The 15,057-nt window shown below is 42.6% G+C and overlaps 1 long non-coding RNA gene and 1 pseudogene across 3 annotated transcripts in view; one reads left to right on the top strand and one right to left on the bottom strand.

Annotated features, from left to right (window-relative positions):
- The window catches only part of LOC105081146 (uncharacterized), a 69,754-nt gene that overhangs the window by 23,682 nt on the left and 31,015 nt on the right, over positions 1-15,057 (top strand). The window lies entirely within an intron of this gene.
- Positions 5,655-7,002, bottom strand: LOC105081145 (tubulin alpha-1A chain-like; annotated as a pseudogene).

Below are 15,057 nucleotides of genomic sequence, written 5' to 3'. Positions count from 1 at the left end.
ATGTTCCTTTGCCGCCTCATATCATCTATGTTTCTATGTTTGTGGATTCCTTTCACAGGCAATAGGATTATTGTTTTCTTATTTCTGATATCTGTCCCTGCAGGATGAGTCTGGACTAGAGGCTTATGCAGGGTTCACTGCAGGAGGAGCCAGTGCCTGCCCACTTCTGGGTGAAGCTTGGTCCTGGACCTCTGGTGGGTAGGGCTGTGTCTAGCGGCATTTGTGGCTCAGGAGATCTGCTGATGGGTGGGGCTGTGTCCCCACCCTGTATGTTGTTTGGCCTGAGGCTCCCCTACAGGCTGTTGGGTGGGGCTCAGTCTTGAAGCTAATGAACCAATCAAGATGTCAGCCTCCAGGAAAGCTTATGAAGATTAACATTTTGGAATGTCTGTCACCAGCTTTTATGTCCCCTGAATGAGTTACAGCCATCCCCCATGGCCCCAGGAGACCCTCCAAATCCAGCAGGCAGGTCTGGCCCTGGTTCCTATGAAATCACTGCCTCTGCCCTTGAACCTGTTGCATGTGAATTTCCATGTATGTTTCTCAAGAGAATGGAGTCTCTGTTTCCCTAGTCCTGTGGGGCTCTCAGAGCCAAGCCCCCCTGGCCTTAAAAATCAGATGTCCTGGGCTCTCCCCTTCCCAATGCTGGGAACTAACCTGGGGAGCCTGTTGTGGGGCTTAGAGCTGTCACTTCTGTGGGAGGGCCTCTGTGACTTAACAAATCTTCAGCTTGTGAGTCACCCACCCGGGAGGTATGGAGCCCAGTTATATCATGAGCACACCCCTCCTACCATCCTGCTGTAATTCTCTCTTTATGTTTCCAGTTGCAGAAGATCTTTTTTGTTAGGTCCAGTCTTTTTTCAATGGTTGTTTAGCATTCAGTTCTGGTTTCATTGTAGTCACAAGATGAGGCAAGCTCGTGGTCCTATCACTCTGCCATCTTGACCAGAACTCTCCTATTTGGGTCCATTTTCAAATGTGTGAAGTTATACTATGAAAAAGGCACCTGCATCTAGAAAGTTATGAAGTTATTTATTAATAAATTTGCCATTGAATGATAATATGTGCCAGTTAACAATTGCTTACTTCCTAGCTTTCTCTTTAAAAGAAAGGTGACTAATGGTTAAATTTTTAAATTGATATTTATAAATGATAGTTCCATGAGAAATAACGTAAAAAATAGTTCTATATGCAGGAAAAGTAAGACATGATTTTTTTTTAAATTGAAGTATAGTTGATTTACAGTATTGTGTTAGTTTCCAGTGTACAGAAAAGTGATTCAGATCTGGTTTTTTTGTTATAGAAGATGTATGGGAAAGGAATCTTGGAAAAAGCATCTTTTGTGGTCAGTGCTAAGATTGGAAGAATTATTTACAAGGGTTTAAAAGCTCTGTCTTAGCATTAATAGTACCATGATGCTAAACTAGAATTTGCTTTTCTTTCTCTGCTAAAACAACAAACTTTACTTAGCTTCGCAGTCTGCTCTTGATAAGAAATTGTAAGAAAAGTTTATTCCTTAGGTTTTAAGTGTTTGCCTTGGAATCTAATATTTATATCTTAAAATGGTTTCCTGTAATTCAGATTGTCTTTATCATATCCTTGATTACATAAAGAAAACTGAGTTCTTGATATTAAAATAGCTAGATACTTTACAACTATATAACTGTACATATTTTCCTTTGAAATCTTTTGTCAGTTGGATTAAATGAATTCACTGTTTCACAGTGACTGGATATCATATTTAGTGAAGTGTTCATCCTTTTGAAATTTTGGCAGCTTCTCAAAAACAGATTTTAAATACAGTCTTTTTGACCTCAAATTAACTTTGAGATTTTCCAGAAGGCCTTTGAAAAATCTCCAAGTATTTGTATCTTATCTTTTAAAAGGTAGATGCCAAACTAATTTGGTTTATATTGTAAGTTAAATTACCCAGGACACATTGTCAAATTAGAAGTGATAAAGTTATCAACACCTTAGTTTTCAGATTACCATATTAAAATGTTTCATGCCACAGAAATAACTAATATCCCTCATCAAATAAACTATATCAGAATTTTAACTGTGGACATTTTGTTTGAAACTGCTCTTTTTTTAAAATTTTGTTTTCTGGGCTGAAGGAAACTTCCCTTAAGCTATCTGTAATGTACACCAATTTGGTAAAGTATCACTTTGTGACCAAAGATGTGACAATTACTTTTTTTTTTTTTTGATTCTACTTGATCCCTCCAGAAATTGAATGCTTATAAGTATGGCACTATTGTAATTTGCATTAGTTCAAGAAAATATCTTCTAATTACAACAGGACACAATTCTAAACATTGGTTACATTACAGTGGCTTTGACTAGAATTTTATATTTGAGAATGTTGCACATCCAATCAGATATGGCCTGAGAGCTTTAAGGAACTTAGATACACTTTAAAGAGCCAATACTTTAAAGTCCCCATTTCAACTCTTCTATTTGGCCTGGACAGAGGACAAATGTATTGAAGGATGACAGTGGATTGTTGGGAGATTAACATACTGATGCAACTGCTGTACTAAATGTGGTTTTATTGATACAATGAATTCACACATACTCTGATACCCAGTAGTGACCTGTTGATCTGGCAAATGCCTCCTTCACCTTAGTGCCTACTAGAAACAGTTTCATTACATGTGCAAGGCCAGCAATGCACCTTCACTGTCCTTCCTAATGGATGTATCAACTGTCTATCAGTGTCAGTTTAGTTTGCAGGGATGTTGATCACCCCTCCCTCCCACAAGATATCACGCTGGTCCATTATGTTGTTGCATTGAATTATGAAGTTATGCTGCTTGGACCTAGAGAGGAAGACCAGCAACTATTCTAGACTTAATGGTAAGACATTTGCATGTCAGAAGGTGGAGATCAAATTCCAATAAAAGCCCAGGAGCTTCTGCTTCAGTGCCATCTCTAGGGAGCCAAAAGGTGTGAGACATGTCCAGATACCCTTTTTAAGGTAAAGGGCAAATTGTTGTATCTGTATCCCTTTTTAGAACTAAGAAGCACAATATCCAGTGGGCATGTTGATTTTGGATGCAACATATTCCTCATTTGGGTGTGTTAGCCAGTCCCATGCATCAAGTGACAAGAAGCTACAAGTTTTGAGGTTGGTTGTGGGGGAGAAGAGAAGGCACTGTAATGGGTCCAGGATGCTGTGCAAGCCATTCTGCCACTTGGATCATGTAACCCAGCTGACATAATGGTTCTTGAAGCTCCATTGGTTGACAGGGATGCTATTTGAAGCCTTTGCCAGCCCACAGATAAATCACAGCATAGGTAGTTAGGATTTTAGAGCAAGGTCCAGCTATCAACCTCCAATTAATATTCTCCTTTTGAGAAACAACTCTTGCTCTGTGTCTGAACCTCATGAGAGACTGAATATTAAACCATGAGCCACCAAGACATTATTTGACTGGAGCTGCCCAAGTGTTATTTAACCCAACAAGTCTTAAAGTTGGGCAGGCACAGCAGCACTCCTATGTCAAATGGGAGTGGTACATATATGATTTGGCCCAGACAGGCCAGGAGTTACACATAAGTGACAGGAAGAAGCGGTCTCCTCCATCCATACCTGTACCCCATAAGGTGGAATTCCCTCTGGCTCCTTAACACAGAAAGAAAAGATGCAAGCCTGTTTACTGATGGTTTTACACCATATGGAGGCATCACGTGAAAGTGGAGAGTGGTAGTGCTACAGCATCTTCCTGGGGCTTCAATGAAGGACAGTGAGGATGGACAGTGAGCATCCCACCATTCAGGATTTTAGGCAGTCAGTGCACCTGCTTGTGCGTAATGTTTGAAAGATAAAGTGGCCTTAAGTGTGATTATATAATGATTTGGGGCTGTAGGCAATGGTTTTGCTTGATGGTCAGGCCAAAGGGACTTTAAAGGAACATAATTAGAAAACTGGTAAATGTGAAATTTGGTGAAGAGGTATGTGGATTAACCTCTCTCATTGGGAAAAAGTAAAAGATACGTGTGTCCCATGTGAGTGCTCACCAGGGTTTGACACCAGAAGAGGAAGATTTCAACAATAAAGCATGGAGGATAACACATTCTGTGGGTATCAGTCAGCCTCTTTCCCTGCCATGCCAGTCTTTGCCCAGAGGGCTCATGAACAAGTTGGCTGTGGTGGCAGTGATGGAGGTCATTCTTGTGCTCATCAACATGGGATTCCATTAACCATGACTGAGTGCCTGATCTGCTAAAAGTGGTAGCAGCACTGGGTCTCTCATTTGGCACATTCCAGGGGGTCCTCAGACAGACCCCTGCTGGCATGTTGATTACATCAGGATGCTTTCATAATGGAAGGCATCATTTTAGCCTTGTTGAAACAGACACTTACTGTGGGTCTGGATTTGCCTTGATTGTGTGCATGCTGTTGCCAAGACTACAGTGTGGACTTAAAGATGTTTTATCTGTTATCATAGCATTCTACAAAGGAATGCTTCTGTCCAAGGAATTCACTTTGCAGCAAAAGAAGTGAGGCAAGGGGTGCACGCCCATTGAATCCACTATATCACCCTGTTTGCCACCATCCTGAAGCAGCTGGATGGATACAACACGGGAAGGGCCTTTTGAAGACTCAGTTTCAGTGGAACTTAGGAAGGTGGCAGTATATTGCAGGGCTGTGGAAAGTTTCTTCAGGAGGTCATTCATGTCCTGAATCAGCTTCCAGTAATGATTCAGTTAATAGGTCCAGGAATGAAGGGGTGGAAATGGTAGGGGCATCACATTCTATATTACCCTTAGAAACTTTTTTCCCCTTTTCTCATGACATTAAGCTCTGCCCACCTAGACTTTGTAGTTCCTGGTGAAGGAGTGTTTCTTCCAGGAGACAGAACAATAATTTTCCTGAGTGGAGCTTAAGACATCTGGCCACTTTGGGCTCCTCATGCCTCTGTGTAAACAGGCAAAGGGGGAGTTACTGCATTGTATGATTATGAAGACTATCACAGGACAGCCATATGTGGAGAGTATTTAATGTGGTAAAAACATATTTATTCAGAACTATAGTAATAAGGAAAAAGAGACCTCAATATAGAACTGGGCTCAATGAAGAATAGAGAATTGGGAAGAGGGAATTTATATCAGAGGACCTCAGTGTGGGATCACTGGATGGCATATTGCTAATAGGAAACACAAAGGACAAGTGAATTAGTCGGTAAACTGACATACAGGATTTTTGTTGAAGATGAGTCAGACTGATCAGACATTACCTGGTGGGGGGGTGGAATATGAGTAACCTAATTAGATATCTAGGGTGATCAGACCTGTAGGATGAAGGCCTCATGCAAAATACACTCAGCAGAATTCTTACTGAAGATTTTACAAGGAGGTACCATTATGGGCCTAGGAGAAGATTCAAGGGTCTGATTAAAGTTTGGTAAACCAACTAATCCTTGTCAGATCTTCTTTGTAATCTTTTTTTTTTTTTTTTTAAAGAGGGAATCAGAGAAGTGGATACCTTGGGTCTGTAACAAAAAGTTGTGTTTTAAATCATAGGTCAGTAATTGTATATGATAATATACACTGCTACATACAAATTAACTGATCAGACCACAACTTTTCAGTTTATAACAGAATAAGCTTCCCTGTAAAAGCAGCACCTTTGTGACATTTTAACTTTACTATTCCTCCCCTACTTCCTCTCCCTCTCCTTCAACAGAATCTACACCAGCCTCCTCATAAATCTTCTCAAGGGCCACCATGTCCTCATGAGCCTCAGAAAACTCTCCTTCCTCCATGCCCTCACACAAGTACCAGTGAACAAAGGCATTCTTGGCATACATCAGGCCAAACTTGTAGTCCAGGTGAGCCCAGCTCTCAGCAATGGCTGTGGTGTTGCTCAGCATGCACACAGCTTGCTGTACTTTGGCCAGGTCTCCACCAGGTACCATGGTGGGAGGCTGGTAATTAATGCCAACTTTGAAGCCAGTGGGGCACCAGTCCACAAACTGGATGGTACGTTTGATCTTGATGGTGGCAATGGCAGCATTGACATCTTTGGGAGCCACATCACCATGGTATAACAGGCAGCAAGCCACCTATTTACCCTGGTGAGGGTCACATTTCATCATCTGGTTGGCTGGCTCAAAGCAAGCATTGGTGATCTCTGATACAGAAAGCTGTTCATGGTAGGCTTTCTCAGCAGAGATGACAGGGGCATATGTGGACAGAGGAAAGGGGATGTGAGGACAGGGACCTAAGTTCATCTGGAATTCTGTCAGATCAACATTGAGGGCTCCATCAAACCTCAGGGAAGCAGTGATTGAGGATACAACTTGACCTATCAGCCTATGCAGGTTAGTGTATGTTGGGCACTCAGTATTGAGGTTTCTAATGCAGATGTTGTATATGGCCTCATTGTCTACCATGAAGGCACAATCAGAGTGCTCCAAGGTGGCATGGGTGGTGAGGATGGAGTTGTAGGGCTCAACCACAGCTGTGGAAACCTGGAGGGGGCTGGGTACATGGAGAACTCCGGTTTGGACTTCTTACCATAATTGACAGAGAGATTTTCCATCATCAGGGAGGTGAACCCAGAACCAGTTCCCCCACCGATGCTGTGGAAAACCAAGAAGCCCTGAAGACCTGGTCAGCTAGTTTCTGAATTTGGTCCAAGACAAGATCAATGATCTCCTTGCCAATGGTGTAGTGACCATGGGCATAGATATTGGCAGCATCTTCTTTGACTGTGATGAGCTGCTCATGGTGGAAGAGCTGGTGGCAGATGCCAGTGTGAAGTTCATCAATGACTGTGGATTCCAGGTCTGCAAACACTGCCCTGGACACATGCTTGCCAGCACCTGCTTCACTGAAGAAGATGTTGAAGGAGTCATCTCCTCCCACAATGGTCTTATCACTTAGCATCTGGCCATTGTGCCTAATGTCATGTTCCAGGCAGTAGATCTCCCAGCAGGCATTGCCAATCTGGACACCAGCGTGGCCAGCGTGGATGGAGATGCACTTAGGCATAGTTGTAGTTTAGCCACCACTGAACAGATGGCACAGAGGAAAAAGAGAGGTTATTGCTTTTTTACAGCGTGATTCATAGGCAGTCGACATAAGATATCCTGCCTGTAGTCTTTTTTTTAAACTCAAGTATGTTCAATTTAGAATGCTGTTAATTTCTGGTGTACAGCATAGTGATTTAGATATATAAATATATATGTGTTTTATATGTGTGTGTGTGTGTGTATATATATATATATATATATATATATATACACACACTATTTCATTATACTTTATTACAAGTTATTGCATATAGTTCCCTGAGCTATACAGTAGAATATAATGTTATCTATTCTATATATAGTAGTTAGTATCTGCAAATCCTGAACTCCCAATTTGTCCCTCCCTACCTCCTTTCCCCCCAGGTAACCATAAGCCTGTTTTCTATATCTGTGAGTCTGTCTCTGTTCTGTTCTGTTCACTTTTGTCCTTTTTGTTTTTCTTTTTGGATTCCACATATATGTGATATCACATGATACTTTTCTTTCTCTTTCTGGCTTACTTCACTTAGAATGATTATCTCTAGGTCCGTTCATGTTGCTGCAAATGGCATTATTTCTTTTTTATGGCTGAGTAGTATTCCATTGTATATATACACCACGATTTCTTTATCCAGTCATCTGTTCATGGACATTGAGGTTGCTTCCATGCATTGGCTATTGTAAATAGTGCTGCTGTGAACATTGGAGTGCATGAATCTTTTCCAGTTAGAGTTCCCACAAGATATATTTGTCAGGCTATTTCTTGTTCAAGGAAAGAAGAGACAAATGTTCTTCTTTCCTTTGAATACTATAAACTCAGTTCTTGTTCAGACACACTTGGTTCATTAAGGACCAGCTGAATCATCTGTTAAGACTTGTTAGTAGAGTGCATTTGCTGGAGGGCGCTAGATATCCAGCATTTAGTGAAGAGTAGTTTCTATGAAAAACAGAGGGGGAAAAAAGAGTAATAGTGAAAAAAAAATGGAATCCAGAGGGCAGCTAATCAAGAAGAGGCTGGGCTCAATATGTTTTTAGATAGTGGATAGAGGGTAGCAGTGGCAATCCAATGGTTGTCCCAGATTTCAGTTTGACTGTCCGTGGTGATGGCATCAGGAATTCAGGTGAACTTGCTGAGTGGCCCACACAACAGCTGACACAAAAGTTGCCTATCCATGGTCTGTTGTGAATTTCTTGATGTTAATAATACATTTTCTAGCTTCAACTTTGCAAGCTTGGGAAAAGGGCAGTTTTACTTCACAATGATTTCAAGGGTTAATTTGGAGAGATTTAGTGAGATTTTGGAGGAAACTAGAATAATCCAGGATTTGTCAAGGACTGTCAAGACGTGTGTGATCAGACCCAGAAGTGTACATCATGGTTTTCCACTGAAACAAAAATTTACCTCTATTGTCACAACTTCTTCTATCAGTGAGAATCATAGACAAATTTGTTTGCAAAATAAGTCCAGTCTCATTAAACTTAGTCTGATTATGTAAGTACAGCAAGAATACTGATTGACCACATGGTATCTTGATTTTGCTTTGCTGTAACTTTTCATAAGGAACCTGAGATTAGACTTTTAAAAGCCTCTGGAGGATATGAAGCCAAGCCGAGTCTACACTAGATTCTGTCTACAATACCTGTCGATTGAGATGAATTCCTCTTTCTATACATTCCCCAAATATTCTTTCTTTTTTAATAGACTTTATTTTTTAGAACAGTTATATACCTGTCAGTATCTACAAATCTCAAAATCCCACTCTATCCCTTCCCACCCCGCTCTACCCTGGCAACTAGAAGTTTGTTTTCTATATCTGTGTGTCTGTTTTTGCTTCATATTTAAGTTCATTCCACTCATCTGTCTTCTAGCTCATTGGTCTGTTCTTCTAGAGCCTCATTTAGTCTATTCTTGGTTCCTCCTAGTGTGTTATTTATTTTGGTGATTTTGTTCCTCAACCCTGGGTATAATTTATATTTTCCAACACTTTGCCCAAAAACTTTACTCAGTGCATCTATTCTCCTCTTGAGTTCTCTGAAGACCTTCATCATCAGTGCTTTAAACTCTTTCTCAGATAAATTGCTTATCTCCTCAGCACTTGTTTCTTCTTCTGGGATTTTTTCTTGAGACTTGTACTGGGAGATATTCTTTTGCCACCTCATATTGTCTATATTTCTATGTGTTTGTGGATTCCTTACACAAGCATTGGGATTGTTTTCCTATTTCTGGTATCTGCCCCTGGTGGATGAGGCTGATCTAGAGGCTTATGCAGGTTTCCTGGCAGGAAGAGCCAATGCTTTCCCACTGCTGGGCAAAGCTTGGTCATGGATCTCTGGTGGATAGGGCTGTGTCAAGAGGCCTTTGTGGCTCAGGAAGTCTGCTGATGGATGTGGCTGTGTTCCCAACATGTATGTTGTTTGGCCTGAGGCTTCCCTACAGGCTGTTGGGTGGTGCTCGGTCTTGGAGCTAATGATCCAATCAAGATGTCAGCCTCCAAGAAAGCTCATATAGATGAAAACTCCCAGAATGTATGCCACCAACTTTTATGTCTCCTGGATGAGCCACAGATATCCCCCATGTCCCCAGGAGATATATCATATCCAGCAGGCAGGTCTGGCACAGGTCCCTGTGAAATCACTGCCTCTGCTCTTGGACCTGGTGCATGTGAGTTTCCATACATGCTTCCCAAGTTAATGGAGTTGCCATTTCCTCCAGACCTGTGGAACTCCTAGATACAAGCCCCTTTGGCCTTCAAAACTAGATGTCCTGGGGTCTCATTCTCTTCCCAATGCCAGGACTCAAGCTGGGGAGACTGACGTGGGGCTTAGAGCTCTCACTCTTGTGGGAGGGCCTCTGCAACTTAACAAATCTTCAGCTTGTGGGTTGAACACCTGGAGGGTATGGGGCCCAATTATATCTTGAGCACACCCTCCTACCATCCAGCTGTGGTTCCCTCTTTATGTTTCCAGTTGCAGAAAATCTTTTTTTGCTAGATTCCAGTCTTTATTTTTTGATGGTTTTTTAACATTCAGTTGTGCTTTTGTTGTAGTCAAGAGGAGAGGCATTTGTGGTCTTACCTCTTTGCCAACTTGACTGAAAATCCTGAACTTGTCTACATTCCCCAAATAGTCTGATGTTCCTGGGCCTGCCTGAAAAGGCCTCTCCTTACTGACTTCTAACTTTTGAAACCTCATAAGCCAAGTTCAGGCCAGATTTTCCAAGGGGCCCTTTGTAAGAATTGGATCTTTAAAGTCAACCTTAGTTCCTTAAAGTTCTTAGGTCACATCTGGTTTGATGCAAATCATTTTTAAACATGACAATCCAGTCAAAGCCTTGGTATTATAATCAATGTTTCCAATTGTGTCCTGTTTCAAGGAGAAGAGAATGTTACTGTGTTATTGGGAAAAGGGACATAAAAATTACCTTGGTTCTTAGTCACCTGAAAAAAAAAAAAGAATTTTTGATGAGACAAAAAGTGTGATATAAGGAAGATCTTTTCATTAGTGAAGTAAAAAAAAAAAAAAAAAAAAAAAAAAAAGGAAGATAGTACAGTCCCAAAAATTGGGAGCAGGCCAATCCAAGAGAGGAAAAATGGTACTGTCCCTTTGTTTTTCATTTTATATGCTTGTTTCATGACTGACTGATTGATTGATTGACAGCCCAGCTTCCTTGCACTCTGGTTAATTAGAGAGCTCAGGTTCTTTGTGTTCTGGATTATTCTTTTCCCCTTCCTTTCCCCTTTCCTCTCCCCCTTCCCAGTGCTCATTTCCATCTAATCTACCTAACATTACCCCCTCTAGTCATAGGACCCCAAATTTCTGGGATGTAGAGGGTGACGGCTTCTCTAGCTACTTCCTGCTGACCTGGAGTGATGGTGGGGCTCAATGGGGTCCCAGACTAGCTGTCTGTCACTGGGCAGGTGGTGAGCAAAGGGTCAGTGTCCATCGAGGGGTTTTTATAAAAGCTGTCTTGGCTGATTGGTTGATTACCTTGTTGCATAGACTTTTGAAGTTTGACTTGGGGTGTCGCTTGAAAACCAGTCTCAGATTGCTAAGAGGTTCAAGAGAATATGTGGCTCCCATTGGTGAACCAGATCTCATCAAGGTTTTCCAGGGGTTGGTCAGTGAGATCTGTTCTAGCTCCTAGAGAAATGGATAGGGTATCATGACATATGTGAAAAGGAAGAGACTCATCTGGAGATGGTAATAGTGTAGCAGGATTGAGTGTCCCACAAATAGAGACAGTAACATCTGAGTTTTTGAGAGTTTGAGAGCCAGAAATATCCCTTGCCTTTTAAAAGATCAGAAAATTTGTGGTTAGTGTATGCTTGTATAGAGGCCCCCAGAGTTAGCTAAAAACCTTCCTCCAGGAGAGTGGAGAGGGATCCCAACACTCTTAGGCAGGAAGGCCAGCCTCAAGCAGTGGGATCTAGCCACTTGGAGAGGTATCCCATGGGCTGTAGGGTAGGACCCAGCCATTGGGTGAGGATCCCCAAGGCTATTCCTCTTCTGTCATGAATATATAACTGGAGGGCCTTGTGGAATCTGGAAGCCCCAAGGCTGGGGATCTTACTAGGGGACTTTTAAATTTTTCCATTGCTTCCTTTTGGGAAGGACTCCACTGGAGAGATACTGAGTCATCTTTGCCCTTTAAGCTGTCATACAGAATTTGGGCTATAGACCAAAGCCTACAGTAGGTAGCCTGTTAGTCCAAGAAGTGCCCTGAACTGTTTTTGAGTAGTGGGGTTAGGGAGTTATAAGATTCCCTGAATTTGTTCAGGGGAAACGCTATGGTTTCCAGGAGTCAGAGCACTGCTATATAAGTTACATGTTGTTTAGCCATTTTGGCCATGGACCTGGAAAATTTATATCTTTGCTCAACCAAGAAGTTAAGGGTTTGGATTGCATGTTGGATATCCTGTTCTTGATTAACAGAGCAGATAAGTAAGTCGTCTACATATTGGAAAACAGTTCCTTTTTCAGGCCATAAGTCCTGTAAATCTTGGGCCAAAGCTTGCTCAAAGACATGAGGACTGTCTCTAAACCCCTGTGGTAGAACTGTCCAGGTTAGCTGGCATTGATACCCATTGGGTGAGTCCCACTGAAAGGTAAATAAATTTTGGTACTGGGGACTAAGTGGTATACAAAAGAAAGCATCTTTTAGGTCTAAGGTAGTGTACCACTGGGTTCCTGGAGGTATGTCCCCCAGTAATACATAGAGGTTTGAAACAACTGGATGAAGAGGTACTACTGCCTCATTTATGATTCATAAATCCTGGACCAGGCTATAGGTCCCATCTTTTCTAATGACCAGAAGGATAGGTGTATTGCTGGGGGAGAAACTGTATCCCCACTTAGCCAAGAAGTCAGGGGTTTGGGTTGCATGCTGGATGGCCTGCTCTTGAGTAAAGTTGCAGATAAGTAAGTCATCTACATATTGGAGAATAGTCCCTTTTTCAAGCTTTAATTCCTGTAAATCTTGGGCCAAAGCTTGTCCAAAAAGGGGAGGGCTGTCTTTAAAACCCTATGGTAGTGCTGTCCATGTCAGCTGCATTGATACCTATTAGGTGAGTCCCACTGAAAGACAAGTAATTATTGAGACTGGGGACTAAGGAATATACAGGAGGAAGCATCTTCAGATCTATGATAGTGTACCACTGGTCTCCTGGAGGTATGTTTTCAGTAATATGTAGCGGTTTGGGTCCACTGGATGAAGAGGTACTACAGACTCATATATGATTTTTAAATTTTGGACTAGTGTATAGGCCCCATCCTTCTTAATGACCAGAAGGATAGATGTGTTGTAGGATCTAGAGGAAAAGGGTCTGGATAAGGAATTCAGGACAGAGTAGGTGCCCCCACTGTCCAAAAGGAAAGTTATTGTCCTACCCACCTCATCCATTTGTCCCCGTGGCTCTAGCCCAGTGGTGAAGATCTCTTGTGTTGGGGCTGACTGGAGGGGGCTTCTTTAGCACCACACAACCATCTTCAGGTCCCAGGCTGGCTCTCCCCATGGGCTGTTTGGCTCAAGGAACATAGGGCCATCCAGTGACCTTGCTTCTTACACCAAAAGTAAGCAGACCTTGGAGGTTTGTCATTATGGGGACATTTCTTGGCTCATTGACCAGGTCAGTGTCAGATGTATTGATCATCAGGCTTGTCTTGAGCTGCTGGAGGCTGAGGATTTAGGGATGGTGGCTGCTCTTGAAGGGCTGTAATCATTTAGACATGCCTGGCTTCTTTCCTTCTTTCCTTCTCCTAAGCCTTGGCCTCGTGTACCTGATCTCAACAAACAAACAAAAAACCTGTGGCAGCAATGGTTAGCATTTATCAAGAGTTACTCCAGGTTCCTGGATTGCCTTTTGGAGCTTTTGTCTAATTTCAGGTGCATATTGGATGAGAAATTTATCCTTTAAATGAGGGCTGTATGGTAGGGAGAGCAGGGGAGGAGTTACATATAAGGGAGACCCCCTCAAGGAGGTGTTGGGGACCACAAGTTGCTGATAGTAACAACAGCCAAGGTGGTTATTTTGCATTTCTTTAAGAGATCATTGATGTCCCTCAGCAAATAAAAGATCTAAATAGATGATATTTTAGACTATTTGCTATGTATTGTAAAAGAGATTAAACTGGAGCAAGGTGGATGAATTTATGCTCCTATTTATGGGCCATGCTTTTGGCTAAGATGTAGCCCAGGGGAGTCCCAGAAGGGATCAACTGTTGGCTTTCCATCTGAAGGGCAGAATACTCGGGTAAGGGGGATCTTAGAGCTCAGCATCCCAAGGTGAAGCCCACAGGCTATAGTCTGATTACTCAGTCTTCTGCCTGTAGCCAAGTGTACCCTCAAGCCATTGACCAAAGAAAGCTTAGCATCTCAGTGGCATTGGTCCACAGAAGGAGGACCTGGCATCTCAGCCTCCTCTCTGGATGGGGAAAGCAGCCACAATCTAACCATGAGGTGGGAGTCTCCACAGTCCAAGAAAATAATTAGTTTTAACCCCATCAGTGGCCAGGAGCAGGAGAGCTGCTCAACTGGGATAGCCAGAGAAAGGGGGAGCAAAAATAGAGTGAGTTAGGGTTAGAGGGTCCCTACCGGAGCTCCTGAATGGGAAAGGCAGCAGGAGAGGGGAACTTGAGATAGAACTCCAGGAGCTCAGTTTTCTAAGGTGCAGATATTTTCTTGCCTGAGAGAGTGTCCCTGGAGGAATATGAAGCCAGAAAGGAGTCAGAGACATTGTAGCCCATGTCTCTGGGGTTTCTAGAAAACGACGGTGTTTTCTAGAAAAAGCCACCAGGGACAATGTTAGTCAAGGCATGTACAAAAGAAGTGGCCAAATACTTGCTGGCCAGCGAATAAGGCAAACAGGGTATGGTTATGAGATCCCAGAGCACCACAGGTTAAAACAGTGGCAACAAGGCTTGGCCCCAGCCACATTAGGAGACTGAGAGTTTTCTTTTGGTCAGAGAGTATGTTAATAATAGCTCAAGAGGGAGGCACCCTTGTCAGAGACATAGGATCTTGCAGGACCAGTGGGAAAAGAGATTTAGGGATTGAAGGAAGGTGTTTTTTAGAGAACCTGATAACAGAGGTCAGAAAGCAGAAACAAGGATCCCCAGCAAAGCCTAGAGACCAGAATATAAAGGTGTGAGTGATAAAGTAATTGGTATACAGGCCTGGTTCAGTGTCGTGTCAGCTGTCTACCTCAAATGTCGTCTTCTCTTCCTGGTTTGTAGCTTCTCCTTTGAGCATTGTTTTCAGGTGGTCAGTAGTCTTCACTATAGACCAGTCCAGTTTAAGAGCCAGCAGTGATTAGTTTACTGTGGTTCTGGATTAAGGAGGTCTGTTTATCTCCAGTTGGGTCTGCATGTCTGGCAGGGCTGGTGGTTGCAGAGTGCACTGGGGCAAGTTTGCATGTGGCTAGGCATAGGGGAAAGAGGCCCATGGCTTTAGTACCCTCACACTGCAACTGTCCCAGCGTGGGGTCCCTGGTGGGCCTTTCACTGCCTCACCAGCCCAGCACCACTTGGAACTCCATGC

The sequence above is a fragment of the Camelus bactrianus genome, chromosome 27 (genome assembly GCF_048773025.1).
Source record: "Camelus bactrianus isolate YW-2024 breed Bactrian camel chromosome 27, ASM4877302v1, whole genome shotgun sequence".
NCBI lineage: Eukaryota > Metazoa > Chordata > Mammalia > Artiodactyla > Camelidae > Camelus > Camelus bactrianus.
This window is presented reverse-complemented; position numbering and strand designations above follow the sequence as displayed.